Source organism: Antechinus flavipes, chromosome 6, assembly GCF_016432865.1.
Source record: "Antechinus flavipes isolate AdamAnt ecotype Samford, QLD, Australia chromosome 6, AdamAnt_v2, whole genome shotgun sequence".
Taxonomy (NCBI): Eukaryota; Metazoa; Chordata; class Mammalia; order Dasyuromorphia; family Dasyuridae; genus Antechinus; species Antechinus flavipes.
Window position 1 is genome coordinate 84,930,267 of NC_067403.1, and position 14,611 is coordinate 84,944,877.

Below are 14,611 nucleotides of genomic sequence, written 5' to 3' on the forward strand. Positions count from 1 at the left end.
CTACAGAGGGATTTTCATAGCAGAAATTAGCATTTCAACAAAGTTATAAGTTTGTTACAAAAAAGTGTGTAATAATAACATACTTGAAAATTATTTTTTGATTCTCAAATTACTTTTATACCTTATTGGATCCTCACAATAATCTTCTAAACCTTGGTAGTTTAGTTGGTATTATTCTCAATTTGTGGCTGAGGAAACTGAGACTCAGGAAAATTAAGAAATGACAAAGTGATATGACAAATAAATAGTAAAGGACTAGAATTTAAGTTTTCCAACTTTTCATCTGTTGATGTTTCTTGCTTTTTCCAATATAGCATCAAAGCCAACAGAAAACAGTGGTACGCATGAGATATCATTTAAGGAGAATTATTTACATGAAAAAAAATGCTCACTATTCTTTATGTTAGCCGATATTTAGGCATTTAGATGTATAATCATCTATGATTGTGATTGTTAATGATTCCTTCATTCAATATATATTTATTGAATGCTTGCCATGCTTATATCTAGGTATAATTTGTTAGATATTATTAAAAATATAATAGACATGTCCCTCCTTCCTTCCCCCCAAAGTTCAAAAAACATGCTTAGAGCATTAACAGTAACAGACACTGAGCTGAAAACCAATAGACAAAGAACTGCTTCCCCAGATGGATGTTGGGGAGACTCACCTGGCCTACAGTACACACTATTTTCACTAATTCTTATCAAACATCAGGTGCTAAACTCAATTCTTTCAATGCTGACAAGAGGGAATACTGCTGTCAGCACCTCCTAATTTTGATGTTTTATTGTAAAACTCTCATTATATAGTAATCCAACATAGTTTCTACTCTCCAAAAGCATGTCCAAATATTGATTGTGACTGAGATAGCATTTCTGTACTCAGACATTCTACAACTTACAATATGAAAGTCATATCATAGAATGTTAAAACTCCAAAGGGATTAGTGGTATTATTGATTAATTCAAACTCCTTTACTATATATTTGTTATTAATATATTTATTGGGATTTTTGATAGCACCTGAGTCAAAGTTAGTATTTGGGAATTATATGAAGAAAATATCAATAACTAAGGTTAAGCAATGATAACTAGTATTTATTTAGCACTTTAAACTTTAAAAGGCATTATACAAACATTAGCTTGTTTTGTTCTCTGGAAGATCCTGGGAGAGAAGTGCTATTATTAGCTCAAATTACAGATGAAAAAACTAAGGCAGACAGAAATTAAGTGACTTATTTAGAGTCACAGGGTATATCTGAAGCTAGATTTGAACTCAGGTTTTCAGGATTGGAGGTATAATGGTCTATCTAATGTACCACCTACCTGCTTTACCCAATAAATTCACAATTTTTTCGAGTTTTAGAAACTCTTTTCTAGCTTTAATATAATGGAATTAGGAAATTCATTCTAATAATTTTATTTATTTTTTTTTTTTGGCTTTTCACCAAACAGTCTCTGTGAACCATGTTTTCTCCTTTACATACAGGTTAACATGATTCATTGGGTTTCCTTTACCAAAAAAAAAAAAAAAAAAAAAAAAAAAAAAAAAAAAAAAAAAAAAAACTGCCTTTGACATGTTTTTTATTCCATCTTAATTTCCCCTGCAAAGGACGTTTAGAAAACTTTATTTTCAATGAATATAGAGTAATCCTAATAGGCAATTTCATCTTTGAAAAGTCACTTAGTGGATGATATGGGAGAAATGGCAGACGCAGTGGGTGAAAGACCAATTAGAACATATTAAGGGAAAAAAATATAAAGTCTTAAAAAGTTGCAAAGAAATCAACTTCAGAAATGATAAGATAATAGAGGAATGACTAACTAGTGAGTAATCTGAAAAAAAATCTAGGAAGGATAGACTACAGGCTCAATATGTATTGCCAATATAGATTGGCAGTCAAAAAAGTTAGGATCATCATTAAAGGAAATATAGTTTTAATAGTTCTTTGAGGACAGTGAATAACTTTTGCCTTTTTTTTTTTTTGCATCCTCAGCACTTAGTGCTTGGCACACAGAAGATACTTAATAAAAAGTCTAAAATATATAATACATATATATAATCAAATAGCTAACCAAATTACATAATATAATCAAATATATCAAAATATAATGAAAAAAAGCTAACCAATATCTAAAAAAGAAAAATGGATTAACATCACTGAAGCAGAAATGCAATGATGACTTTTTGGGTATATTACAGATGATTTTTTTTTTTTTGTTTTTTTTTCATGTGCCAATGGGACTAAATGGCTTTTGAGTCTCTTGCAACTCTGAAAAAAAATGAATAAATGGAGAAGTTACTTGAAAGAAGTATTCTTAAAACAAATGTTAACTCAGTGGAATTGATGAGACAATGGTGATCTAGTTTACATATACTTAATACTTAGCATGGTGATGTAACAGTTCCACAATTGATATAATTGCAATAGGATATTTCAACTGAGGACAAAGTCAGCCACAGACATTCTATCTTTGATCATCCTTGTGGTGGCTCTCCTGCTTCCTGCACTAAGATCAGACTGGCAGACTTGCAGAATGCTGGCAGAGGAGAGTGGGTCATTCTATGACATACACAGACTGTGAAGGAGACATTAAAGACTTTGGACTTTATTCCTGACTATTCTTGTGGTGATTATTCTGCTGAGATCAAGGCTGGTCCCAAGGCCCTCCAAAAAGCTAGTTCAGACATTACAGGAAAAGGAAATCAGAACTAGGCAGAAAAATGGGACACATTAAGGCTTTCATACTGATACTTATTGGTATTGGCAGATGAATGTTTATTACAAGGTACAGATTCAAACAAATAAATGAAAAGTTAATTATGTTGTTGTTACTGGCTTGAGTAACAACATGAGTTGGGAAGTGCAGAATTTGGGGAATATGATAGCAAGCAGGAAATATGTGTCATCCCAACAACAGGGTTTCCTTCCTCATCCCAAGGAAATTTAACTTGTTGGCAAATTGTGGTTGTCCTTTCTTAGGACCCCAACCAATGTGAAGGCAAATTGTAATGAATAAACCAGTTTAACATGCCCTATGTGAAATGCTGTATTAAAAAAGTTCATTCATGGAATTCCATAGAAATGTCCCATAATAATTATTTTAAAGAATTGAAGATGTCTAGCTTATCAAAGAAAATTCTCAGAAATGGCATAATTGTTTCCAAGTACAACTCAAACTACATTAAATGCAATTGAGAAATGATTAATGATATTAATAAAATAGAATAAAACATAAATAATGTCAATATGTGATTTTCTAAATCAACATGCTGCCAAAAAGGATTCCCATTTTTGATTCACTGGCCCCTATTTCTCTTGGAATTTGACAGCACTGGGCTAGATCATCATGGATGTCTTTTTCAGCTCTAAATATATATTATTCTATAATACTTAATAAATTAGACTTCAAACTGATTTTTATTTGATGAGCACCCTAGATTGGTTAGTCCTAGATATTAGACATCATTTTCTAGCTAGCCTGACAATGTATTGCATACTCTCCAGCTCCATCCTTCCTTGATTTAAGGCTCTAGTTAGTGAGCATTTTACCTTATTTTGCCTGCTTTTGAGGACATCACTTCACTTCCCAGCTATTGCTATACCACCAACCCACCTCAAATTGCTTTTAAACTCTAATTCTGAGAAGGATAATCAAATCAACACTACCATTCCCTGAAAAAACATGTTGATCAATTGCCCTATTATTCCATTCCCCATTTTCTGAGTTCCCTGTGCAAAATTCCGTTGCCTGAACCTACTTCCCTATATGTTCTCTTTTAGACATTAAGATTCTTGAGGGCATGGTTTCTTTTGTAATCCCACTCTTAATACAATAATGTTATATAGAAATAGTTATTAGACACTTGTTAATTCAGAATTGCACATTAAAAACATTAGAGAATATAGGAATAAATGATTTTCCTTTAGCAAAGTTGAAGGATACAGCGGAAATCCACAAACATCCCCAACATTTTTCTGTTGCCAAAAAAATCCACCCTACATGCCAAGAAGACAGAGTCAGGTAATATATGAACACAATTCTAAAACACTTTCCCACTCAACGTCAGGTCTAAATAATTAGAATAATATCAAGTGCTCATGGGTAGGCCAAACTTATATAAAAAAGAAGACAAGTCTACCTAAATTAATCTACTTAGTGCCATACCAATTAAAATGTCAAGAAATTATTTTACAAAGCTAGAAAAAACAATAACAAAACTCATCTGGAAGAAAAAAGGTCAAGAATTTCAAGTGAATTAATGAAAAAATGCAAATGAAGGTGACTTATCTATACCAGAACTAAAAGTATATTACAAAGCAGAGATCATCAAAACCATATGGCACTGGCTATGAAATAGAGTAATGGATTAATGGAATAGTTTAGGTTCACAAGACAATAGTCAATGACTAGTGTTCTAGTGTTTGATAAATCCAAAGACCCTAGCTTCTTGGATAAGAACTCACTATTTGACAAAAATTGCCAGGAAAATTAGAAAATAGTATGGCAGAAACTAGGCATTGACCTACACCTGATATATTGTACTAAGATAAGGTAGAACCCATGATTTAGACATAAAGAGTGACAATATAAGCAAATTAAAATACAAAGAGTAGTCTATCTGTCAGATCTGTGAAGAAGGAAGAATTTTGTAGCCAAAGAAGAACTCAAGTACAGTATGAAATGCAAAATGAATAATTTTGATTATATTAGTAAAGTTTTTGCACGAATAAAACTAATACAGACAACATTAGAAGAAAAACAGAAAACAGGGAAACATTTTTACATCTGAGGGTTCTGATAGTGTCATTTCTAAAATATATAGAAAATTGACTCAAATTTATAAAAATACCAGCCATTCTCCAATTGATAAATGGTCAAAGGATATGAACACATAATTTTCAGTTGAAGAAATTGAAATCATTTCTAGTCATATGAAAAATGCTCAAAATCACTGTTGCTCAAATAAATGTAAATTAAGACAATTCTGAGGTATCACTACACACCACACACCTCTCAGATTGGCTAAACTGAGAGGTAGAGATAAGGATTAATGTTGGAGGGACTCTGGAAAAACTGGGACACTGATACATTGTTGGTGGAATTGTGAATGGATCCAACCTTTCTGAAGAGCAATATGGAACTATGTCCAAAGAGCTATTAAACTATGCACACCCTTTGATCCAGCAGTGTCTCTACTGGGTCTGGATCCCAAAGCAATTATTTTTAAAAAGGGAAAATGACCCACATGTGCAAAAATGTTTGTAGCAGCCTTTTTGTACTGACAAGAAACTGGAGACTGAGTGGATATCCATCAACTGGAGAATGGCTGAAAAAGTTATGGTATATGAATATTATGAAATATTATTGTTCTATAAGAAATCATCAGATTAATACTTCACAAAGTCCTAGAGAGGCTTATCTGAACTGATGCTAAGTGAGTAGAACCAAGAGAACATTGTACATAGCAACAACAAGATTATGTGATGATCAATTATGATAGACATGGCTCTTTTCAACAATGAGGGGATTTGGGATAGTTCCAATAGACTTGTGATGGAGCGGGCCATCTAAATTCAGAAAATGAACTGTGAGGATTAAATGTGGATCACAACCTAGTATTTTCAACTTTTTTATTGTCTTTTGCTTGCTTTTTCTTTTCTTTATCATTTTCTTTCTCTTTTTTGATCTGATTTTTCTTGTGTAGCATGATAAAATGTGGAAATATTTGTAGAAAAATGCATGTTTAATATGTATTGGATTACTTGGTGTCTTGGGGAGAGGGTAGCGAAAAAGGAGAAACAATTTGGAACACAATGTTTTGCAAGGGTAAATGTTGGAAACTATGCATATATTAAAAGAAGAAGAAGAAGAAAAATTTCACATTGAAGGAAATCTGTTTATCCCATGGTCAACCTACTTTTGGTAGGTTTAAGTAGTGTATGTAGGCTGGCTTTAAGGCAACAGATATTCATTCCATCTTAAAGCTATGTTCAAAGCATTTTTGCAATTTTATATGAATTGTCAGAGCTCATTTTTCAATGACAGCCATCACAGAGATCAGGGGTACTTTCAAACCATAATAAGGCCCCAAGGCAGGATTATTGTATGTTGTTGGGGGTGGTTGAAATAAGAATATTTTTACTGAAAAGGTTGAGAAAATATTTGAGAATTACTGATATATATACATACATACATATATATATAAAACATGATAAAACCAAGATTTTCAAATATGTTCACTCAAAAGTTCACTCAAGAACTCCCTAAAATCTTAAGTATTAACAGAAACAAAAACAAACAAACAAACAAACAAACAAAAACACTGGATCAAATTAAGCTGAACAACAGAGAACAATAACAGTAAAGAATAGATATACTTTTCTATCTGAAATTAGGGTTGAGGAAAGGCATAGGAAGATAATAGCAGATAGGAGCAGATAATAATAATGGCAAAGATTTATCAAAATATTATTTAGATTAGACCTGTGAAAGAGGTGCTATTTTTAACCTAATTTTACAGGTGAACAAACTGAAGTTTAGATGAAGGGATTGGCCCAAGATCATATAGTTTGTATCAAGTCTTCCTGGTCAGTGCTCTCTATTATATGACAGAGCATCTTGGGAAAATAAACAAAGAAATGAATCAAAAAACGGAGGTGCTAACAGTCATATTTGTAAAAGGAAAAAGATATTCTTGTGTTATCAAAGCAACAAGAGTATGTTCCCTAGTGTCTGATTCGTTTGGAACTCCCTGGACAATCCCCAGTTGGAGATCACACCCCTATCTGACATGACTTCAAATTAGCTGTTCCCACCATTGCCACATTCTTCTAATCTTACTTTATTATGTTGAAGACCACTAAAATGTAGAAAACTATAAAATGCATTTTTAAAAAAAGATCTAAGAACTATGAAGCCACATATTCAGCCATGATTTTGATGAAAACTCTTGGAAACCACAGTAAATATGATAGGCCCAGAACTTGACTCCACAGTGTTTGATTCCAAACCCATACAGCTGGCTGACCTAGGCTGCCCCAGACATATTTATCCTGGCCGGTTATTCAGTCCTACTTGCTTTATGTCAAGGCTACTGTAAAAAAAAAAAAAAAAAAAAAAAAACACCAAAAAAAAACCTTTTCATTCCTTTCAACATTTAGAATTTTTGCTTTCTCCTGAGTACTGCTATACATGATTAGAGATGACTGATTCAAAAACCAAGATAAGTCTGTATTAAAAACTTTATTATCCCCTGCTATTTAAAGAATGGCTCTTTTTAAAACAATTTATGTGAGCCTATTGGCTGTACTTACTTTCACTTTCTTGATTATTTCACATTTATTTCATGATTCCATTTTCAAAAATTCATTTTCCACTTGTCTGATGCTTCTTCCAAAATATCCCTATTATAAGACTGAGAAAGTTTTCTATTTTCAAAATAGATCAAAAAGGGAAATCTCTAGTTCTTTGTCTCCAAGTAAAAACCTAGGTTGAGAGCAATTTTTAAAAGAATGGCATAGTCATTGTCTCATAGCCCATTTAGATTGAGAGGAAATGTAGAAGGCTTTTTTCCTACTCAAATGTTGACTTAAAATTTACCACCTGAGTGATTCTAACCAAATCTTTTAACCTTTACAAATATCAAGTTCCTCATTAGTAAAATGGGAGTAATATAACTCAAATTATCTACTTACCTCTTCCTGATAGGTTTATTAGCAGGGAATTCAATTCAATTCAAAAAGCATTTATTAAATGGCTACTATACACCAGGTTCTGTACTAGGTGCTTGAAATACAAATAAGAAAAAGAAAGATAGTCTTTGATTTTAAGGAGACAACCCTCAAAAAGGGTCTGGAAAGCAGTGGGAGTTTGGGGGGAAATGATGTTTTTGTTCCATAGAGCTGACATCAGGCAAAACTGCTGAAACAAAATGGAATGTTTTATGATCATGATGGATATAGTTGATATGAAGTTGTTTCTTTTGTTATTTTTATATTGAATAAATAATAATAATCTCATATCTTTTATAAAAAGTACCATAACAATGAAAAGAACATCATTAATAATAAACTCCTGTCCATCTAGTACTTGAAAGTTTAAATAAATTTAAATAATTAATTTAAATAGTTTAAATAATTCTAGGAGGTATGTTATGATTATGGTAACATGCAATTCTGCATTTAGTAGTTTTATAATTCAATTAAATTATAAAAACATTTGGACAAATATTGCCATATTTTTTGCCAAGTAGATTTGTCAAGTATAATGCTTTGCTTATTGTTTGCTATTTTGGTTAAGGTGAAAAAGAGGACTAATTTTTTACTATAATTTTATTTTTTATCTTAGAGGGACAAGTGAAAACATTATGAAAACATATTTCACAATTAGTGATCAGTGACAAATCTGTAATTTATAATTTTATAAAATTGCCTAGTAATTGGCCATGATCATTGAGTTAGTATGTGTCAGGAGTAGGGCTTAAATACTGGCCTTTTGTGCTTTAAAGAGGGCCCTTTATCCCCTAAGCCATGCAGACTCTTTAGCACAAAGTAATCAATAAATAATTATTGAGGACTAATAATTGAGTAGCCTATGGCTCTGCTTCTTTGGAACTAGATGAAATAATTGAGCATGTTTCCCTTTTCTTGCAACAGTTTCTATTTTGTGAGATGAATTGGAAGAAAATCATTTTGTGAAAGCTGTTAAATGTATTATTTAGACATCGACCCTCTTTTTCTCCCCTTAAGGTCAATGTCTCCACTAACTTTGAATTTTGGATTTTAATTGAAAATCATGGTATCACAAGATAATGTATGCAAAATATTCATTGTGATTTCACAGGAGTTATCTCATCATTCCAACTGGCCTGTTGCTACCTCAATTACTAGGATTTTCCAAATAGATCAATTCATTTATCTATGTAAAAATCCTCAGAGTTGTATAGTGCATAGCCTGTTAAAAACTCCCCTTAGTTTGATCATAAAATAATCTTACTGTTAGTCTGGGGAAAAGTAGAAAAAATGTAATTCTAGCTCATGTTGTCATTAGCACTACCTGTTCAGTAGAAGGTTCTGCAGGTGTATTGATCCTTCTTGAGGCTGCATATCAAAATAAGAAGACAAATATGTAACCCCATCCATTGCAATTTGCCCAGACAGAAGATGGACTCACAGAAAACTAGTAGTGGGAGGGCCTACCAACATATCGTTTTCCTCAGCTCAGTCCCCTTCAGGCTTCCGAACTGGAAGTCTGAGTACTCCTTTAGCAGATCTATCTGCTCAGCTGCCAATTATTGGGAGTCTGCCAAGAATCATAGATAGTTCCAATTTATTCTGCCACAAGCTTCCTATATCATGAAGAATGTCAACTAAGAATGCTCCAAATAGGTTAAGGGCTCCTGAAAGGCATCTTCTACTTCATGTTGATAGATAGCAAAATTGAGTAGTTTCCTTGTATCCCAAAAGACTTAAACATGGGAATCAGAATATCAGAAAATAAGTTGTTAAAACCCTTATAGGATCATCCTTAGGTTGCCTATGGAAATAATGCTCAACATTTTCAATCTTTTGTTCACTTGATTTGTTATGAGAAAAGAAGGAAATGTTATAGTGGAAATATGTCATAGAGGAAAAAGAATTGGACATGGTGCATTAGAAAGGTATAAAATCTGCCTCTAGTTTCTACTAAGTATGATATAATAATAACTCTAACAATCATTTCACTTGGTTATTATAAACAAATAAGGAAATATAAAACTATCAATCTTTTAAATATTTAATAGAAATAAGCTATTATAATTGTTATTCTAAAAATAATTAGATAACTTAAAAGACAAGGCATTCCTAAACTTATATAATTATCAGTGTTATGTGAGGTATTGCAGAGAAATTGTTTCATTGCTTCTATCATTATTGCAGGTGTCTAGCACAGTGAAGTCACACTAGGTGCCTAATAAGTGTTTATTTAGTGATTGCTGTCTGTTGATGGGAGATAGATGCTTCATTATTTTCATAGTCATCATCAGTGATATTTTGTAATGTTATTATTCTGTTAGGTTGAGTTTGATTTATACAAACTCCCAATGCCTTCGTTCCTGCCCTTTGCCTCTGTGGAATCTTCCATACCAAAAAACTTTACTAAAAATTTTAATTGTTACCTACCTATCTGAGACATCAGTGAAACAACTTGCTTGAGAGCAACTCCAAATAAACCAGAAACCTTCTCCTTAAAAGCAGTTGACCTTCTTCCTCAGTGCTCAGTTTTCTGTTTAGGGGAATATGTTTCTGTTTAGAGGTATGATTTAATACCACCTTAAGGAAGAATAGTGGTATTCTGGAATAACTTGGGGTTTAAGTCCAGACAAGGACTTCCACAGAGACAAATACCCTGTTTCTGTCCATGAACTCAAGATCTCCTTATACATGCCCATAACATTCCTGTCCTGTGTGAGCTTGGCAAGTAACTTAATTTGTTATATAACAATACTTTATGCAGACTACCAAGCTAAGAGTTTAACAGATAGCTTATTTGATCCCTTTAACAACCTTCTAAGGTTGATCCTATCATTAATCCATTTTACAGTTGACAAAACTGAAGCAAGCAGAAGTTATCTTATTCAAGATTGCACAGATAATAAGTGTCTAAACTAGGATTTGAATTCAGTTCTTCCTAATTCTAAATTCACCATTCTATCTACTATACTACCCAACCAAAAAATGAAACTGATCCAAACAATTTAGATAATCCCTTCTAAATCTAAAATCCCATGATCCTGAGGTTTTTCGAAATACTCCTATTAAAGGAAAGACCCTAGAAATCACAGAGGCTGATACCATCATAATCTGAAGTGGGCAATCCCCTTACAGGGCCCCTAGGGCTAAAGGAGCTTTTATTCTCTAAGTGATTTTCCAACAGTTAAAAGTCCTGTTAATATGAGGAGGGAGGCAAAGGAAGTGAGAGAAAGCCTCCTCTCATTCCTTCCTCTTCACATCCTGTTAACATTGGCTGTTTTATTAATTTCTCTATTAAGGATTAGGAACCTTGGTACTAACTAATCTCAGAGGCAGCATATTATATAGTTTGTGAGATGAGATAAATGCTTTAAGGCGGAAAGGGGGATTTGTAAGAGACCAGTATAACAAAAGTAAATAGGTACCCAAGGGATCCAGACAATACTAAAGTCTTTACAATGCACTCTAAGAGTCCTGACTATAAGAGTCCACTCCACCACATTCATTTTCTGTATTCAGGTTTCCAGGCAACCAAATGCTTCTGCACATAGATCTGCACTAGGGGAGTGATTCAGAGGTACTGGAATAAGCTGTGAATTGTGTGCAAATTGATCTCCAAAATTCAAGTATTCAAACAGTTTAGACACTTAAGTACTTGCTCTTGGTATCCTAATTAGTGTCAGTTTTAATTAAAAAAAAAAAAAAAAACTGCTCAAAGATTGAAGCGAATACAGAAGTTAATGGAATGCTTAATTTGACCCTTTGATTAAAAAATATTTACACCAATTTAATATGAATTTATATCCTTCACCTAGTGTTAAGCTCAGTTTTTTTTAACTCTTGGAACTTTTACAATGGAGCCAACATATTCATCCCTATTTTTCTGTTTCTTTTGGAAAGCTTTCTCATAAATATTTTATTAATATTATTATCTTGAACAAGGTAAGTAACTCTAAAGCCTAGTGATAGATATGGGGATTAGTTACCCAAAAGGCTGAGAAAATTCTATATGTCAAATTTGCTTTTAAGTCATGATAGGGATGGATGAGTGGACACATAGTTAGGTAGATGGATGGATAGATACCTTAAGGGACAACAATATAGTAGAAAGAGAGTTGGAAATGCATCAAAAACCTATGTTCATGTACTGTCTCCAACACTATTTAGTCACATGACTTTTTGCATATATCACTGAAATTTTCTGAGACTCAGTTCTTTTGGCTAAAAAAATGTGAATAATGATATTTATTAGAGCTATATCACCAAATTTTTTGTCAGAAAATTTCTTCTCAATATGTAAAACCTTTGCATGAGTAATTATAATACGCAGACAGATAAAGATTCATAGTATAATGGAAAGTGAAGAGACCCAGATTCTAAAGCTATTTTGTCATTAACTGTCTATGTGTCTTAGGAGAATTGTTTCTACCTCCCTCAGACTTTCTCTTACCTTTAAAATTGGAAGTTGGACAAGATGTACTCTACTTATACTACTAGCTTCTAGCATTATATAATTTCATCACTTGTGATCTATAGAGTAAAGCATATTCATTAGAGATGAACATAATTTTAGCCAATAATTTCCTTGTGGGTAATCATTATTGATTTTTAATGACTTAGTAGAGCCTTATATGGGACTTATCATAAGAGTCTTTCCTTGCTCATAAAAGCCTTACCCCCCTCCATTTAGTACTGAGCTGAAATCTCACTTTTAAAAAAGGAAGTATTTTTCATTAAAAATAAGAGATGTTTCAAAATGTAGATGCCATTGGGAAAGGGAATCCTGGAATAGTAAAGCATGTCTATGACTTCAATCATGTTCTTCTCCAAGGACATATTTTCATAAAGGGGAAGAAAGAAGATAATGCTCTTATGGAGACAAAATAGATACTTTAATAGTAGTAGAAGGAAAAATTATGGACAGAAAAACTGATGACAAATTTCACTTAACTGTTTTGTCTTGGCCTAACTTTGAATGTTTTTTTTCTTTTATTTCTTATAGCACAGTGGGGTGAATAGCTTCCCTGAGGCTAGAAAGGCCTAAATTCCAAATACATCTGAGACTAATACTAAGACCCTGGATGAGTCATTAGTATCTCAGAGCTCTAGGAAATTCAGATGATAATAAATTATATAAAAATATCAACCTTAATTGGTAGGGAAACTTTTCACTGGAATCAGGCAGACCTTAGTTCAAATCCTACCTCAGATATTTGTTAATTATGGTATCCTGTTCAAATTTGCTTCTTTGTGAATCAGGTTAGTCAAATGTAAAACAAGACTATCAATAGGACTGATGTAATAATTCCCTCCTTCCTATTCACCTTACTTCTTTCCCTCCTTTTAAAAATTTTTATTATTTTCCCCTCCTTTTTTCTTCTATGACTCCTGTCTTCCTTCCCTATTTTCTTTCTTCTCTTTTTCCTTCTCTCCCTTGGTGTTGTTTTCCTTCCTCCCTTCCTCCCATGTGGAAAAAAGGTGAAGAACTTACTGATTAAGCACATATTGATCAGGGCCTGTTATCTAAAGCCTTAAAGGCCTCAGTTTAGGAAGCATATGATTTTGGATAAGGCCTGGACTACATTCCACTGTCCAAAAGAGGATCTGTGGTGAGGAAGCATGTAATTTTAGATAAGGTCTGGATTATATTCCATTGTTCAAAGAAGGATACTGGTAAAAAAGCTATATATCTATTGCATTCTACTGACCAAATAGGGGAATAGTCTTATGTGATCAATCACACCATAGAGGGGGTGGGATTTTGGGGGTTCTTTGTCTGAAATGTATAAATATTGTGAACATTTTCAGGGGAGTGGCTCTGTCCTGCTGTGAATTCAGCTCACAGATGAGGATGGGGTCTGCTTCTGGAGATTCTAATAAATAATTCTGCTTTTTATGAGTGATCTCTGTAGTAGTCAATTTGGGTAGGTCATTTTGTCCCAACACTTCTTTCCTTTCTTTCCATGAATCAATCAACATGACATTGCATGGTGTCAAGGAGAACAGAAAACTGACAATTTTCTATACCTAGACCAGTCATAACTTATCATCTTCTTGTACATCTAAGAATCTCCCTCTGTATAGCAACAGAATTCTATGACATTGACAGGTTATAAGAGGAAGAGAATATAAAGAGACATTCCTAGGAGAAGGGAGTTTAATCTAGAACAAAAAAATAAAGCAATTGACAAAAAAGAAGACTTGTTAGAGCTCATTTTTATACAAATATTAAATTACACACATTAATTTTTCAGTGTGCAACAAACTAAGCACAGCATGTAGGGATTAGTTCCCATTGATTTGAAGGCACCAACTCCCTTTATGAACAATCTATTGGGAAAGGAAGGCATGCTATTTTCTGGCACTATAAAGACACTGCCAGGAAGCATGCTCAACAACTTACATTCTAAGTTGGAACTATTTATTATATCTACACACCAAAACTTTTGCAGAGGCATGCTGAAGCACAAACTTATTTCCACTCCTGCCAAACAATCTTTCCATATGATCTTATTTAAGACTTTGCTCATTGTGTTACCTTTTAATTTTATCCCTGTTAGATGTTTTAATGCAATGAGCTGATCATGAGCTATCAAGGTGTTAAATCTTTTTGCCCTTTAAGGGAAAAACAAAGGAACTCAACAATTATCCTTAACAAGAAGAGAGCCTATTAGATCTGGAGATTCAGCAAAGTAGTATTCTGAAAGTCTCTCTCCCTGGTGCCCAAACCAATACATATTAATACCACTACATTCATATCATATTTGGCATTTAAAAGAAAATTCTCCCCAGGTACATGTAAAAAATAATTTTAACATTCTTTTTTTTTTTTAATTTTGAGTACTGGATTTTTTTTTTTTCTCTTTCTCACA